The sequence below is a fragment of the Hordeum vulgare genome, chromosome 1H (assembly GCF_904849725.1).
Source record: "Hordeum vulgare subsp. vulgare chromosome 1H, MorexV3_pseudomolecules_assembly, whole genome shotgun sequence".
Lineage (NCBI taxonomy): Eukaryota > Viridiplantae > Streptophyta > Magnoliopsida > Poales > Poaceae > Hordeum > Hordeum vulgare.
Genome location: NC_058518.1, coordinates 6290951 through 6307295, shown reverse-complemented (window position 1 = coordinate 6307295; position 16345 = coordinate 6290951). Strand labels below are relative to the sequence as shown.

The 16345-nt window shown below is 48.4% G+C and overlaps 2 pseudogenes; one reads left to right on the top strand and one right to left on the bottom strand.

Moving 5' to 3' along the window:
- Positions 1-280: 280 nt before the first annotated feature.
- On the top strand, positions 281-10839 carry LOC123430796 (annotated as a pseudogene).
- A 2377-nt stretch (positions 10840-13216) lies between these two features.
- LOC123395043 lies at positions 13217-14565 on the bottom strand (annotated as a pseudogene).
- Between the last annotated feature and the right edge of the window lie 1780 nt (positions 14566-16345).

Below are 16345 nucleotides of genomic sequence, written 5' to 3'. Positions count from 1 at the left end.
ATGCAGTCTTGCCAGATGCCTGAGGCATATATATGCAGGGTAGGGGTAACCAATACATTGGGTGCTCGATCTCCTGTTGTCTTTCTTAACGGTATTATTTAAGCATTATAGATTGGTTATGCAAGTGCAGGTCATCTACCTTCAGTGCCATTTTCAGAATACAAAACTATGGATTACAGTACTTGTTTTTTTAGAGTAGTGCATCAGCCTCGATCCAAGTTGTGTAGCACATGCCTCCCTGCTAAACTAAACTTAATTGTTAGGACTTGGACCCAGCACAGCCTTGAGTCTTGGTCCTCTTCCTTGTATTGAAGCAAAATCAACTTGCGGGCATGCTCTTGTAGCCAAGCAAGCTCCTCCTTTTAGTCCACCAGCTTTTGCATCTGCATCTACATGCGCCCAAGCTTGCCAGAAACTGCCTCTATCCATCACAACCCATCCACAAAAGCATCCACCAGCTAATGGAGGCGACTGCGCTGAGCATTGGCAAGTCTGTGCTGAATGGAGCTCTTAGCTATGCCAAATCGGCGCTGGCGGAGGAGGTGGCTCTGCAACTCGGAGTCCGCCGTGATCAGGTGTTCATCACCAACGAGCTTGAGATGATGAAGGCTTTCCTTGAGTCCGCTCATGACGAGGGAGACGACAACAGGGTGGTCAAGGTATGGGTGACGCAAGTCCGCGATGTTGCCTACGACGTCGAGGACACTCTCCAGGAATTCTCTGTGTGCCTCAAGAAGCAATCCTGGTGGCGCATTCATCGCACACTGCAAGATCGGCACCATGTGGCCAAGCAGATGAAGGAGCTCAGAGCCAATGTTGAGGATGTTAGCCAGAGGAACATGCGGTACAACCTCATCAAGGGGTCTGGCTCAAGGCATGCTGCTACTGGTGACAACTCTGCCATCACTGGTGCAAAGATGTCTGGTATGGATGAAAGGAAGCGGCAACATGACAAAGCAAAACTAGATCTGATTCGTTTGATCAGCCAGAAGGATGACAACCTTAGAGTCATTGCAGTGTCTGGGACAAGTACTGGCCGTCTTGAGAAGATGTCTGTCATCAAAAGTGCCTATGATGATCGAAGTGTACACATGAAGTTTGAGTGCCGAGCCTGGATCACTGGGTTCATGTCTCCTTTCTGTTTAACCGAGTTCCTGCAAAGTATTATAGAACAGTTTCATTTAAATATTCTTCAGGAAACAGGGGGCAAAGAAAAAACAAAGTTAGAGGTACAAGTGCTGAGGAGGATGGGGATGATGAAAGAAGATGATTTGGTTGATGAGTTCATGAGATATTTGAGTGAGAAGACGTATCTGATTGTACTTAATGGCATAAACACCATTAAAGACTGGGCTCACCTTAAGCCATGCTTCCGGGATAGCAAGAAAGGAAGCCGCATCATAGTGTCCTCAGAGCAAGTTGGAGTTGCAAGCTTATGTGTTGGACGAGAGGATGCAGCGCCAGAGTATATGCGATTTTTTGCCGATGAGAGTATTTACGCTTTCTATGAAAAGGTAAATTGAGATCCTAAAAATTATTTTCCTAACTCTATTACATTGTTATTTTAGTTCAGTTTCCTAGTTAAATGAATCCCACTTGAAGTTGCATATCGATTAAGCTTCATGCGAAGAAGAGAAACATGAGAAATAACATAAACAAACAACAATATCAGTTAATAATTATCTAATTTCAGTCATGATTCACTAAATTAAAAATACAAAAACTGCATTTTAAGTAAGATAGTTTCAGTCCATGCGAATTGCATTTCAGAACCATTTAACTCATACTCCCTCCGTCCGGAAATACTTGTCGGAGAGAAGGATGTATCTAGATGTATTTTAGTTTTAGATACATCAAATTCTATTCATTTTTATGACAAGTAATTCCGGACAGAGTGAATACTATTTAGGAACTTACGCCTCATAAGTCATAACCATTTAAATCAATACCAAATTATTTTCACTCAGTTCCAAAATAATTAAATAACTAATCTGGGCAAACTGTATTTTCCGAATAATTGCATAACCATTGAACATCACCTACAAAATTTATTGATTATATCACACATCTCAAAGCACAGTGAATTCTTTACCATTACCTGACAGTAATGCTAGAAAAAAACATGTTTGCGGTGTGCTGCCATATCCACCGCAAGCAAGCAAGGGGAGCAAGAGCATTCAATCCCATGAAACTAACTATTTGAGTTGCATATGTACCGGCAAATAAGTTCCAATTCTTGGCTTAGGCGTGTTTTATGGGCCATGCTCATAGTTGCCATGTTTCCGGTACGGTGGGAACGAGGAACCGGAACGGGGGACGAGAGTCGGAGGCTGGAAAAAAATAGGGTAAAACGAGGGTATACATCTCTAGAACGATTTTTCTAAAGCAGAAACGCGATCCAATCAATTCCGGTACGATGAATCCGGTACGGTACCATGGAACGAGGAACGTGAATCTTTACTATTGGTGCTATGAGATCTATACCCCCGCTGTCTTGGAGAATATATTAGCAGCCTTGGAGTAATTGAAGAGCAGAACGAGGAGTTATTTAGGGGAGTGGAAAAAAATGAGGCAGAGAGTAAAAGGAGGAGTTCGTGATTGATATGGCTGACTTTTTGCTTACTTGATCGGTTCAAGAACCAAGAATGTCGAGTCGCCGAAACTAAATCGACGATCCGGCTGCGGAAACGCTGAATCCGCATCGAATCTTACCGAATCGACCCTCGTTCCCGAATCTGATTCTGGGTCGATGAATTCGGATCGAGGGACGGCCCACCGTTCCCCGTTTCCGGCTACTTTGGCCATGCTTTCTCGGGTAATGCTTTTCAAAAAGCCATATGCATATTCTCATCAGTACCCAGGAGCAGTTTGTGGTAGTAATTTTGTTGTGTATGAGACCTTTGGACTAGTAGACCAACATCACTAAATTTGCATGCAGAGGTGCCCTCCGTCCATGTTTATTGGGCCCATTGACTAAAACACTCGAACCAAGGCGGATGGAGTACTTCACATAAAAAATCTGGTGCTCTGCATCTAATAAACCCACATGGAGAGTTTGCCTTCCGTAATTACCTGCAGCAATCGAAACACGCCCCGGATCCGCGCGCCCTCTCCCCCTCCACCGCCCCCGCGGCGGTCGGGCCGCCCCTCCCTTCCCTCCCTCATCCTGCCGTCACCGGTGTGCCGCGCCGGCCCTTGGTCGGGCGGCCCCGGTGGCGGCGGGACTCCGTCCTTTCCCATCCTGGCTCGGGTGGTGCGTCTCGGCGGCAGCGGCTCGGCGCGGCGGCGGGGCTCCCCCTGGTGCGGCGTGGATGGTCTCGGTGGCGATGGTGCTGCCGTTGGTGGCTGGGTAGCGGTGGCTGCGATCCGGCCCTTCAAGCCCAGATCTGGACCCCCCGGGCCCGATCTGGATCTGGTCGGGCCTGCCTTGTCGCCTCTGGTTGGTTCGGGGCGCGGCTCGCGACAGGGATGACAGCGTTGACATCGCACCGCTGTAGCGTGATGATGGGAGCTTCACGAGCTTGTCCATGCTCGGCTGAGCTTTTGGGCTGCATGAGGGTAGCGGCGGTGGCGGCCTACGTGCAGCAGCACGACAGCGGGGACTTTACGAGCCCCGGGACTTGACCGGCGCTTGGCCGGGCCTTCTTGGCCTGGTGTGTCCTGGCTGCTGTGTTCGGTCGGCACCCGCCGATGGCGGTGGAGGACGCCCTCCGGGTGGCTGCGCTGCTGCGGCCCTTCGGTTCCAATGGTTCGGTGTGATCTCGTCGTCGTGTCCGGACAGCGACCGTCTTGGACGGTGGAGGTAGTCCCCTCCTGTGTGGTTGTCCCCCGTCAGATCGTGTCTTCGGGTGGTTCGCCTCAGACTGACCGGCCTTGCTACGTTGACCATGGTGAGACGACGATGATGATTGCAAGACTGAGGTGGCATTCGTTGGTGGATGGCATGCTTAGTGGTGCGTCTCTGATTGTCCGGGGGGGTGGTGGCTTGGGGGTCGGGAGAAATCCTTGTTTTTTGACACCGACACGGTGTCTCTTGAGAGTGTCACCCTTCCTTCCTGAAGGGTGTCGGGTGTGCCTCCTCCCCACGCCTCGGAGCGTATCGGGGGAAACCCTAGGACCTGTCCGTGCAGCAGTGTGGTCGTCGTCATTATCCTTCGTGAAGGTGCTTCTTGGTACGCGATGGATCAAGATGCTTGGATAGTGGTGGGAATATTCCGGAGGAGACGCAGCGGTTGCGGGTCATTATTATTTTTGTTTAGTCGTCGGTGTTGGCATTATTTTCTCTTTCTTTTCTTTTTGGGCGTGGATGTGCTGTTTTGGCCCAGCAGTGGTTTCATGTTGTATCATGTGGTTGCTATATATATATATATAGCGGGGAGAAAGCCTATTTCGAGAATTAACTGCAGCGATTGCTCATAGACGTCCATGTTTGTGAATGCATTGGCTGCATGCTAGTGATATTCATGTGCTACGGATTTCCCTCCTCCTAATTATCCATCCAAAGCACTAAGGCTGACCATAGTGGGAGTAACTAAGGTAGTATCATATACTTGGGACTAGCAAACATGCTGATGTGGCAGACAATTAAAGAAGAGAGAGAGGATTAGAGTAACATACTCCCTTCATCCATGTATATAGGGCCTAATGCATTTTTCAAGATTGCCTTTGACTATTGATAAGATTAATAGTACATGAGATGTATAATGTGAAAGTTATATCATTGAAAGCTCTTTTCACATACGAATTTGAAGATATGCTTTATGTAACTTGCATGTCATATATTATTGCTCTAATATATATATGATCAAAGTTAGCCTCGAAAAACGCATTAGGCCCTATATATGGATAGAGGGAGTAGGTAGATACGGTAACATGTTAAATGCTATGCTACTATGTGTCATGCATGTCAATAAATAAGGTCATCTATGATACTCCCTCCGTCTCGGTTTATAAGTCATCTTACGAAAACCAAATAATCCCAAAACACTAAGGCACGATGTATTAACTTTCACCTCGTTTCTTGTTTTTTGACTTGAATAAAGGAATCAACCAATAAGAAACGTGAGGCGTGTTTGTTTTTAATGACTTGAGACTAACTAGCACGACATGCAGTGGTTAATTCATTGCATGCAATCATATTAATTCACCTTCTTGTTTTTCTCTCCGTCTTGGTTGCGGTGCACAACCTAAAATGACTTATAAATCAAAACGGAGGGAGTACTACTTTATGATATTATGCACTATGAAGGTAGTATCATACAATAGTATCATATGCATGATACTACTATATGATACTCCCCACTATGACCAGCCTAATGGGATTTCCCTCCTCCTAACTATCTATCCAACGCACTAATGGGTTTTCCCACCTCCTAATTATCCATCCAACGCACTAATGGGAGGGGACCGAGGGAAAATATGCATTGACGATAAAGGGTTTCCCTCCGCTTTATATATTATAAAGCAACCATACGATACATAGCTTGCTGAGCCGCGGCACAACGAAGACCAAAAGAAATGAGAGAGAAAATAAAAATAAAAATGACGAAATCGACAGAACGAAGAAACGAAGATGATTGGCCACCACCACGTCCTTCAGAGAAGTCCCACCACGCTCCTAGCACTCCGGAGCGCCGCGAACCGAGCAACACCTTCAAGAAGGAATGCGACGACGACACCGCTGCTGCTCGGACTAGGCCCAGGGTTTCCTCTGTTATGCATAAGACAGTGTGGAAGGGGTATACCCGACGCCCCTCATGAAGGAACGTCGACGCCCGCAGAAGTCACCGCGTCGGTGGCGGACGAGCCGCCTAGGGATTTCTCCCGACCCAAACAACCACCACGATCCCGAACGCTCCGTCGAACTCCACCCACCTAGCCGCCCACCAACATGCGCCACCAGCCCACCAGGGGCTTGGAGTCATCTTCGTTGTCTCTCAGAGATCACCGACATGAGGCCTGGCGAAAGAGGAAGGGACATCAGAATCGGGGGAAACAGCCACACAACCGAACGGGTGGGAACTGCCTCCCCCGACACAGTGGCAACCGTCTGGACGCGTCAACAGGGACAAACTAGGCCCCTAGTGGCCCGCCCGGGCCTGCAAAGCCCCCGTCGTCGCTCTGCAGCACGCTGGCAGACCGCACTGCCGCCACCCCGGAGACCGAAGACACCCGACCTGCATCGCTAGGGAGCACCGCCGCCGCGCACTAGGACAGCCAGCCTGCGCCAACCCAGATGGGCCCCAAAGGGGCCCAGATCTGGGCCAGGCGGGCACCGCCGGACATGGCCGGATCCACATCGCCCCGCGGACAACGCCTACGCCGCTGCGTCAAAGAGCCCTCGGCCAGACCGCGCCGAGCCGCAGCAACCCTAGGAGCACCGCTGTCGGGAGGGAGAGAGCCCCGCCTCCGCCTCCCAAGCGCGCGGGAAGAAAAGTACGCCGCCGACGGCGCCACCCGGGCAACACCGGCGCCCTCTGCCGGCGGCGGCGAAGGGGGAGGGAGGAGGCGGTCCGAGGTGACGAGATGGGGTGGCGGCGCTCTGTCGCTGCGGCGGGGGGGGGGGGGGGGGGAAGAGCGTTGGATGGGGGAGCGTGCGGGTCTCTGCCCTGTGGAAAATTTGCATTTCCAATGCTATATATACGAATTTAATTATGGGGCCTAATAGGAAGGGATATGCTTAAGTTGCTCACCGGCCTAACCAGGACGGAGGGTGTACAGTATAATGTACCGAAAAGAATATATTATATATTTTTCAGAAAATTTACTTATAGTTTAAGAATAAAATTTATCATATAATTAAAATTCATAAGATTTGAAACTCAGATTAAACATCATCTTTGAAAATAAATAAAGCAATTAACACCTAAATCATTCCTTGTGTGTAGGGTTCCCATGATGGCACAGATTCACTGGAGGCCGTGTCTACTTCAAATGCGGATACTGCAAGTGGTGACAGCTCGGCCAATATGAAGACACTCAATCGCAAACAGACCTTGCTCACACCTTTCAAGGAATCCCAGCTTATTGGGCGAGAGACTGAAAAAAACAAAAATTGTTGAACTGATTACGAAAGTAGATAGCCGACAACTTGAAGTGATCAGTGTGTGGGGAATGGGTGGTCTTGGAAAAACCACACTAGTCAGAGATGTCTACCAAAGTCAAGACCTCGGCGGGGAGTTTGAGAAGCGTGCTTGTGTGACAATTTTGCGTCCTTTCAATCTTGACGTTCTCCTCAAGGATTTAGCTGCACAGTTTGGCTACAAGGATGTTCCAGAAATGAGCACAAATTTAGCAGGACATAAATACTTGATTGTTCTTGATGATCTATCCACCAATGGCGAATGGGACATTATAATACCACATTTTCCTGCACTGGAAACATCAAGCCGGATCATAGTCACTACAAGGGTAAAGGATATTGCTATACATTGTTCAAGGAAACATGAGAATTTGTATGAGCTGCAAAGTCTGGGAGATAATAATGCACTTGACCTCTTCACCGAAAAGGTACACATAGTGTCTTGGCCGTTTGTTTGGATATTTCTTTTTTGGAAATTTATACTTCCTCTGTCCAAGCTTATGTAACCCCTATGTGTTCCAAGGTTCACTTTGACCATGAATTTGATCATTGAAACATGGGTGATGTGGGAAAAGATTATACCATTAAAATCGTATTGAAAATTAAGTTATCAGCAATCTAATTTAGTTCATACCATTTGATTCGTGTATCAAATTGATGATCTAACTTAAATTAGAAATACAAGCATGTCATGTAAGATGGAGCGAGTAGATTTGAACAGAATATGCGCACATGACTGATCATAACTGACATAAATGCATGCCTATGTCACTAATTTTAATAGCTGCCGGAATATTCTTGCCTTGGATATTCACACGTGCCTTGATTTGCCTTGCATATTCTTGTGGTGATCATTGATTTGCCTTGAATATTCTTGCAGTTACTAGGAAAACACCTCTCCCCCACCCCCTACACACACATATCCACACGTGCACATCCCCTAATCGCAGGAGAGATTGACATAATTACATGAAGGAACTTAACATCTGTGGTATAGAGAAAAAATAGCTCTCGTTATCCACTACATATACAGAGATCACTTATAAAAATATATTTTAAGACAGGAATGATGTTTGAAACAAATAAGATATTTTTCACTAAGAAATGTACATTTTTTTCTTTTTCTATATACTTTGTACTTCTTGAACACTATGTTTGTTTAATATATGGCTGTATGCATCGCTCGATGCAGAGACCGGGGCGAGGCCTCCTTTTCTAAAAAAAAAAGATATTTTTCATTAAGAAATGCAATGTGGCCTATCTCTATTTTATTTTTATTCTATATCTATGGCCATGGAAATAGTAACAATCAGGTAGTAAATAGTAACAATCAGGTAGTAAAAAATTGACTGCATATCCAATGGCTACGCATATCTAAAACTCAGATTCAAATGCCAAGAAATTCTTGAGTTTCAAGCATTTTATTAGTTAGAGAATCTGCTTGTATCGGTATTTAGAGGACCTCTCACCTCTGTATCAAAACAAGTGAGGATCGATGGTGCACTATGGTCATTTCATTTTTGGAACTTCTGTAACATTCGTTAATTAATTATTTTAATAGTATCATGTACCTTTTAAAGCTAGCAGAAACCTGTATCCAATTTATCTATCTATCTTAGAATTTCTAATTTCTATCCAACTTCATTTTCTAAGTATTAAGAAAATATTAACTCATATAAATTTCAGGTATTTGGCAAGACTACCAAATTCTCTGAGGAGTATCCTGAATTGGCTGAACCAGCAAATCTGATCCTAAAGAAATGCAGTGGACTTCCACTTGCAATAGTCACCATAGGTGGCTTCTTGTCGAACCAACCGAAATCCTCTTTGGAATGGAGGAGATTGAATGATTGTATAAGCACCGAGTTGGAAATGAATCCAGAACTTGGGTCTATATGGACCGTCCTTATGAGAAGCTATGATGGTTTACCTTATTACCTCAAGTCTTGTTTCCTATATATGCCCATCTTTCCTGAAGATTACAAGGTTAGAAGGGGACGCTTGGCATGTCGGTGAAGTGCAGAGGGTTACTCAAGGGAGGTGCGGGGCAAGTCTGCGGAGGAAATAGCGGATGGCTACTTCATGGAACTTATAAATAGGAGTATGATCCTACCATCTCGAGAATCAATTGTTGGTGCAAATGGAATTGTTTCATGCCAAGTCCACGATCTTATCCGTGAAATTGGTGTCTCCAAGTCAATGGAAGAAAATCTTGTTTTTACACTGGAGGAAGGTTGCAGCTCAAACAGCCAGGCCATGGTGCGCCACCTGGCCATAAGCAGCAGCTGGAAGGGGGATAAGAGTGAGTTTGAGAGCATGGTAGACATTTCCCGTCTACGGTCAGTTACATGTTTTGGAGAGTGGAAGTCATTTTTTGTTTCTAACAAGATGAGGTTGCTGAGAGTGCTGGACTTAGAAGACACAACAGGTGTATATACTCGTCACCTTAAACATATTGGGATGCTTCTTCACCTAAGATACCTTTCTCTAAGAGGATGTGGTGGTGTTGCTCACCTGCCAGATTCAATCGGTAACCTTAGACAGCTCGAGACACTAGACATCAGGGGTACATGTATATTGATGCTGCCAAAAACCATCATCAAGCTTCAAAAGCTACAACATCTTCGTGCAAGGTGCCTAATTTTTTATGGTGTTCTAGTGCCAAGAGGGATGAGGAAACTGAAAGCCCTGCAAACACTGGGTGTTGTGAACATCGGACGAGCAGGGAAGGTCATTCTGCAGGACATAAAAAGGCTCAGCCAACTGCGCAAGTTGAGAGTGACTGGCATCAATAAGGAAAATGGCCAAGAGTTGTGCTCGGCAATTGTTGGCCTAAGCCGCGTGGAGTCATTGTTAATCGGGTCAGAGGGGGAGCCAGGTCTATGTGGCTGCTTGGATGGAGAGTTCTCGTTTCCGGGGACACTTCAGAGCCTCAAGCTGTACGGCAACCTCGTCAAACTGCCGGAATGGGTCCAGGGGCTCAAGAATCTGGTGAAGCTGAAGCTGCGGAGCACCATGTTATCAGAGGACCATGACGCAATGCAACTCCTTGGAAAGCTACCGAACCTGGTCTCCCTGCATCTGTTGAAGAAGTCAAATCATGGGGGTCAAGTGTTCCGTTTACATGAGGGGGCATTCCCAAGCCTGGTGTTGCTGGAAATTGGTACCTATGTATCTGTCAAGTTTGAGCAAGGAGCTATCCCTACGCTTGAGCTGCTCAAGCTTCTTCATATGGTAGTCAACCGTGACACCCTTTCGGGGCTACCCTATCTTTCAAGCCTCAAGGAAGTTGCGGTGGAAGGTTACTACGATGGCTCTGAAATGGCATACCTGAGGGCTGAGCTTGCCGAGAATCCAAATCGACCCGTCCTGAAGACGGTCTGATCTTGATCCAGAGTTAAGCTATTCTGGGAGTATTTTTATTTCAAGGTCTGTTGTACTGTAGTATTTCCCCTGTCATATCCGTGAGCCATTTGCTTGTGGTACCAACTAGTTGATGAATTTCCACTGGTGCTGGTCACTTGCTGTGTGTTCATGTAAACAGTACAGTTGTAACAGTAATTAGAACACCAGTGTCTGCATGTAGTGATGTTTACTCTTTTATCAGTGTGTATTGATCTGGGAGGAGGATCATGTCAATTCAGTAGTAACTCTGCAGTGCAAGTTGAGAATATGCTATCCACTGAGCTGGATAGAGTGGAGTTTGTTGGTAATTAGTAGGACTATATCGTTGATGATGAGTACGTGAGTAGAAGCTCTTTAAGATTAGGCTCAAACATGGGGCTTGATAGTCGTACCCGGTGGCATACAGAAACAGAAGAGAGCTTGTGCAACTAGCTGGTGTTAGACGATGGTGAGACCTATGCAGTTTGTTTGTTATTAATAAGTCTAAACTCAACACCTCGTTGAGCAAGTATACTCACAATCATGTCAACACCTCGTAGCTCCTTAGTTAATTAATCATTTCACGTCTTGACCCAACCATTTTTTCATGATAATTGTTCATCACATTTCTACATGCATGCTTATCTATTTTGTTTTCCTGACATTCGTTTATGATTTTTTTTCGGTGAAGGGATCATCCCTACTTCTACTTGCGTGCCAGAAGTCCATCGTTTCTTTTTGAGGCTGAATCTATGTTATCTTCATTTCTTTTCCCCTCTCTGGCTCTCTCCTACCTCTGTTACTGCTTCCCCTGCCTCCTTCGACCGCGTGAGAGAGGAGCTCCTCTGCCCCGAGCCGTCTAAAAAGCAGGCCAACTCCGTCACTCTCCTACTCTCTCTCTCGGTCCCTTGATTCATAAAAACTGGTTGCATGCTCTTGATTCAGAATTCACACACACCAAGATTTAGATCAGGGTTCACAAGTTGAGCGCAGCCCCAAATCTGCTTCATGTAGCAAGTTAGTTACGGAGTATATATGAAGCAATCGTAATCTCGAGCATTGATTTTCTATAAACATTATTTACTCATTGACAGAAAATGGACCAAAAGATTAGTCCTAACATTTTCTAGCACAACAAATACGAAGATTGCAGAAAAAAATGCTCAGTACAGGAGTAAATCTATCGCATGATCTCCCAGTTTTATTTGTTCATGAACTTATTCACCAATAATAGCAATGCATACAGGGAATTAAGCACTCAATTATTTGTGACCTTCCTTCACTGATTGGCCAAGAAGAGAAGGGAACAGGGAGTTCAAGTATCCACCGCCATGTTAATGTCAAACTCACATCATTGTTGTAATCTTATAAATAATATTCCACTAATTTGACAAATTAAGCACAATCACCATCAGGATATCTTCTTGTTTATTAAGGCAACAAAGTTGATTTGCTAGCTTCTCGATCTGCATTGGTAGAGAACAAAACACCATTAGACACTGCGCCTGCATTATTGAGGAGGGAGGAGGAGCCCATGGATGAAAGCAAGAACAACGGCGAAGAGGCTAAGAGGACGTGCGACCCCACCGCCAGCCCGCACGGCAGTTCCACCGTCCGGACCCCGTCTGCGGGGAGCTTGTCCGCGTGAAGCGAGATGGAGGGCGGGCAGGTCTGGGAGGATGGAGGCAGGGGCGGGGATGCGGCGGATGCGGCGGTTAATCCAGTGAGAAGGAGCCGCCATTGCCATCGACGGAGCATCGGGGTGGCCTGCCGCGGTGTCGAGGCGGCCGAATCTGGCGAGATCGAGGAACGGCGGCACCATGGTCCTCATGGAGGTCCGTGTTAGTGAGAAAGAGAAAGAGGTGTGAGAGGAGATCGAGAGGAAGAAGGAGAAGGGAGAGGGGCGAGGTGGCGGAGCGGTCGGATCTCCGGCGGGGAAGGTCGCCGGCGACGGGGCGTGGCGGAGATGCAGGGTCGGCGACGAGGTGGATCTAGGACGCGAGGGGATCGATGGGGGCTCGATGAGGAGGGAGCTCGAGCGGTGTACGGTCCCGTAAAACACAGGGGCTTTTTTTACAAAAAAAGGAAACGTTTTTTCCCACTTACAAAAGGCTTGCGGGTTTATTAACAGAAAACGGAAGGGCCTTTTTCCAAAAATGCCATAACGGACGAACAGAAACCCTATTTGCTTTCCTAGCAAAAGGGCCCATGCGTTGCAATGGTAGAAAGAAATATCACACGGCACACGCTCTTAATTTATAAAAAATGTCTATAATTTGAGAATTTATAGTTACGGTACATATAAAGATGCTTTTATCCTACAAAAATGCAGTTCAAAATTTCACAGGTCTTCTATTTTAACACGGCTTGCATGTAGATTTAATACGTACAAAGAATCAGTCAAGTGACCTTCAGTTTCATCTCTAATCATGATTTTGTTGATGTGTTCATCCCCAACCTGGATGAGTACCGGTATGAAAGAAAGACGAATAATGACTTATTTATTAAGATTGCATCCTAGATAGTATTTTTATTAAACGTTTAACAGATAAAATAATATCATATTTAAATTCTACATATTTTTCTAATCAAATTCCATGTATAATATGTTAAATTTGGAGTTACGGTTTAAAAGATATGAGTATTAAAAAATATTTAATATATACTACGAGTTTAATGTCATAAGCAGTAAGGGCTTTTTTGTAAAATCATCTCGGTGGGTTTTTGACGGAAGCCATAGCCTCTTTATTATTAGGTAAAGATTATTAGGGAGAGATGCAACATTGAACTAACATTAGGATAGTGAATACTATTCAACCAAGCTGACACGACAAAACGGTAGTTCGTTGGATCGTCCTCGATGGCCGTGCACGCGGTGAGGATGCCCCCGCGCCGGCAGCCGTCAGCTGGTCCTTGGATGCGGCGTGCTGGGCGGCGCCGATGCAATTGTCGAGGTACTCGTCCGGGACGGGTCGGGCTTCATCCGCGCGCGGTGGTCGATGGGGAAGAGGATGTAGGACGGGTCGCCGCCGATTGATGATGCGTCGTCTTTGGTGCGCTGGTAGCAGGACCAGATGAGGCCGAAGGTGGCGACGAGCGAGGAGCATCGCGGCGGTGGCGCGTCCGCCTCGCTGGCCGCGGCAAAGACGACGTCCTTGACGCGCTGTATGTCGTCCTTAGAGAGCGTGAAGGTGGCGAGGAGCTTGTCGCTGGACATCTCGACGTACTCCATCTCCTTGGTGCTCGTGAGGTCTGCGACGTACATGTCGTAGATGTGGCGGTAGCTGGGGTGCCTGATGACGAGACACCTGTCGATGAGCGGGGACGGAGGCGTGCCGGCGCTGGTGGCAGCCCAAGCATGGAGGAACCGCGTGGAGGAGGCCCTGTTGCAGGCGGCGTGGTGCGGAGAGATGCCGACGGCGAGGCCACCGTGGGGCGATCACCGGTCCCACCCCCGCCGAGAGAGGCGGCACGAGCGGCAAGACCCTGGCGACCTCCCTCGGCCCGTCGGCGTCGATCTCGTCGACGTCGACGGCACACTCGGCGACGGTGAAGGCGACGCCGTCGCCGGGCCGGTAGTGGAGCTCATAGCGGTTGGCGATGCCGGGCGTGAGGCGCAGGCGGCCGGCGACCGGCGAGCGGGAAGTAGGCGCGGAGGGCGTGGGAGAGCGAGGACCTCAGGCTAGAGATGATGGCCGAGGGGATGCCGTCTGGGCCTGGGGTGAGGCGGTAGAAGAAGACGCGTTCCACCGGCGGGGAGTTGAGGCAATAGACGTCGAAGAAGGTGAGCGGGAGGGAGGTCTCTGGCGCCGACGGGGGCGCTACGACGGCGCTTTCAAGGATGGTGAGCTGCGGTGCAGAAGGCGGCCCTGTCCTCACAAGGCGGAGTTCTCGGGATCGGGATCAGTCGATTGATTATGCGTTTGTGAGACACTGTTGTCTTTTTTATCTTTCTTCTTTGATTTGAGGGAAGAGATCAAAAAAGATGTGTTTGGTATTCGGGTGAGGGTCTCCAAAAAACAGCGCCGCGCTGCAAAAATCGTCTTTTTAGCGCGCAATAAAAAGCTCGAGCGGTCGCGCGATAAACGCGCGCGCGGCATCGTGCGCTGTTTATTTGGTGCGTCCGCTTCGAGGCGTCGCACACTCGAGCGCTCGCGCCGCTCTCTCTCCACCGCGCCACCTTCGCCCCGCCGCGCGCCGTCGCCGATGAACTGCCCGATGGACGCCCCCGTTGGCACCCCCTTCACCCATTACTACACCCGCGACTCCTCCGTTGCGGCCGTCGCCGCCGCCGCAAACCCTAGCGCTGGGATCTTTCGCTTCGCCACCGCCACCGCTCCTCCAAGCACCGGCGTCGCGCGCGGCCTTTTCATGCCTCCACGGATGACCTCGGCGGCGGGTGGCCTCGCGCCGGCGCCCTCCGTGAACCCACATGCCCCTCTCTTGCAGCTCTCAAATGTGGCACGGGGGAAGAAGGGCAAGGTTTCCACGAAGAGGTCTTGATACAAAAAAGAGCCATGCTTCACAGCATGGGTGGTGGTGGCATTGGCGGCATGGGTGGCGGTGGCATAGGCGGCTTGGGTGCCATGGATGGCTGAGAGAGCACCTTCGGGCAGCATTGGTGGCATGGGTGACAGTGGCATGTGCGTCATGGATGGCTTCGGAGCACCTCCAGGAGGCATTGGCGGGATGGGACGCGGTGGCATTGGTGGCATGGAATGCATGGATGGCTTCGAGCACCTCTAGAAGGCATTGGCAGAATGGGAGGCGGTGGCATTGGTGGCATGGGAGGCATGGATGGCTTCAGAGCACCTCTAGGAGGCATTGGCGGCATGGTAGGCGGCGGCATTGGTGGCATGGGAGGCATGGATGGCTTCGAGCACCTCCGGGAGGCATTGGCGGCATGGGAGGCGGCGGCATTGGTGGCATGGGAGGCATGGATGGCTTCGAGCACCTCCGGGAGGCATTGGCGGCATGGGAGGCGGTGGCATTGGTGGCATGGGAGGCATGGATGGCTTCGGAGCACCTCCGGGAGGCATTGGCGGCATGGGAGGCGGTGGCATTGGTGGCATGGGACGCATGGATGGCTTCGGAGCACCTCCGGGCGGCATTGGCGGCATGAGAGGTATGAGTTTTGCGGCTCCCATGGGTGGCATGTCTTCCGGTGTGCCAACACCTTCGCATGATCTTGCCAACACCCGTGAAGAGGAGGAGGAAGAATCCGCTTCGGATGATGAATCGGAGGAAGAGGAAGAGGAAGATGTAGAGGAAGAGGAAGATGTAGATGAAGACGAGGACGAGGTTTGATGTGGGCATGAATTTGAACTAGTGGGCACAAACTTGATTGGATGATTTTATACACATGAACTTTTTATGTCATCATGAACTTGTTTGTCTAATTTAAATAATGCCATGTCTTTGACTTGATGTTTAAAATTTATTTTGTATTTAAAATGGGTTAAAAATGCAACACATGGCAAGCGTCGGCTGCACGCGCGCATTGCATTTTAGCGCGCCCGCTAGAGCTATGTGCGGACACTAATTTTAGCACGTCTGCTGGAGCCAGCGCTGGTTGCCGCGCAAAAACAGTCAAACCGCGTGCTGGAAACTGTATTTTAACGTGTCACGGGTAGCGCGGCTGTTGAAAACGGGCCTTTGCTATGATGTGTTGTGTCTATATCTTATTCAGCTTGAGACACAGAAAGTAGGAAGATCTAGAGAGATCTCGACATCACGTGTGCATCTTAATTTGGCAATGTACTCCTAATTATTAATTAAGCATAGGTGTCTCAACCATTGTTAAGGAAATCGGTAACTGGTAGCTGCTCGGCCAACTTGGGAGTAGCGATTAATCGGTGAATCGTCCTATTAACTGGATTA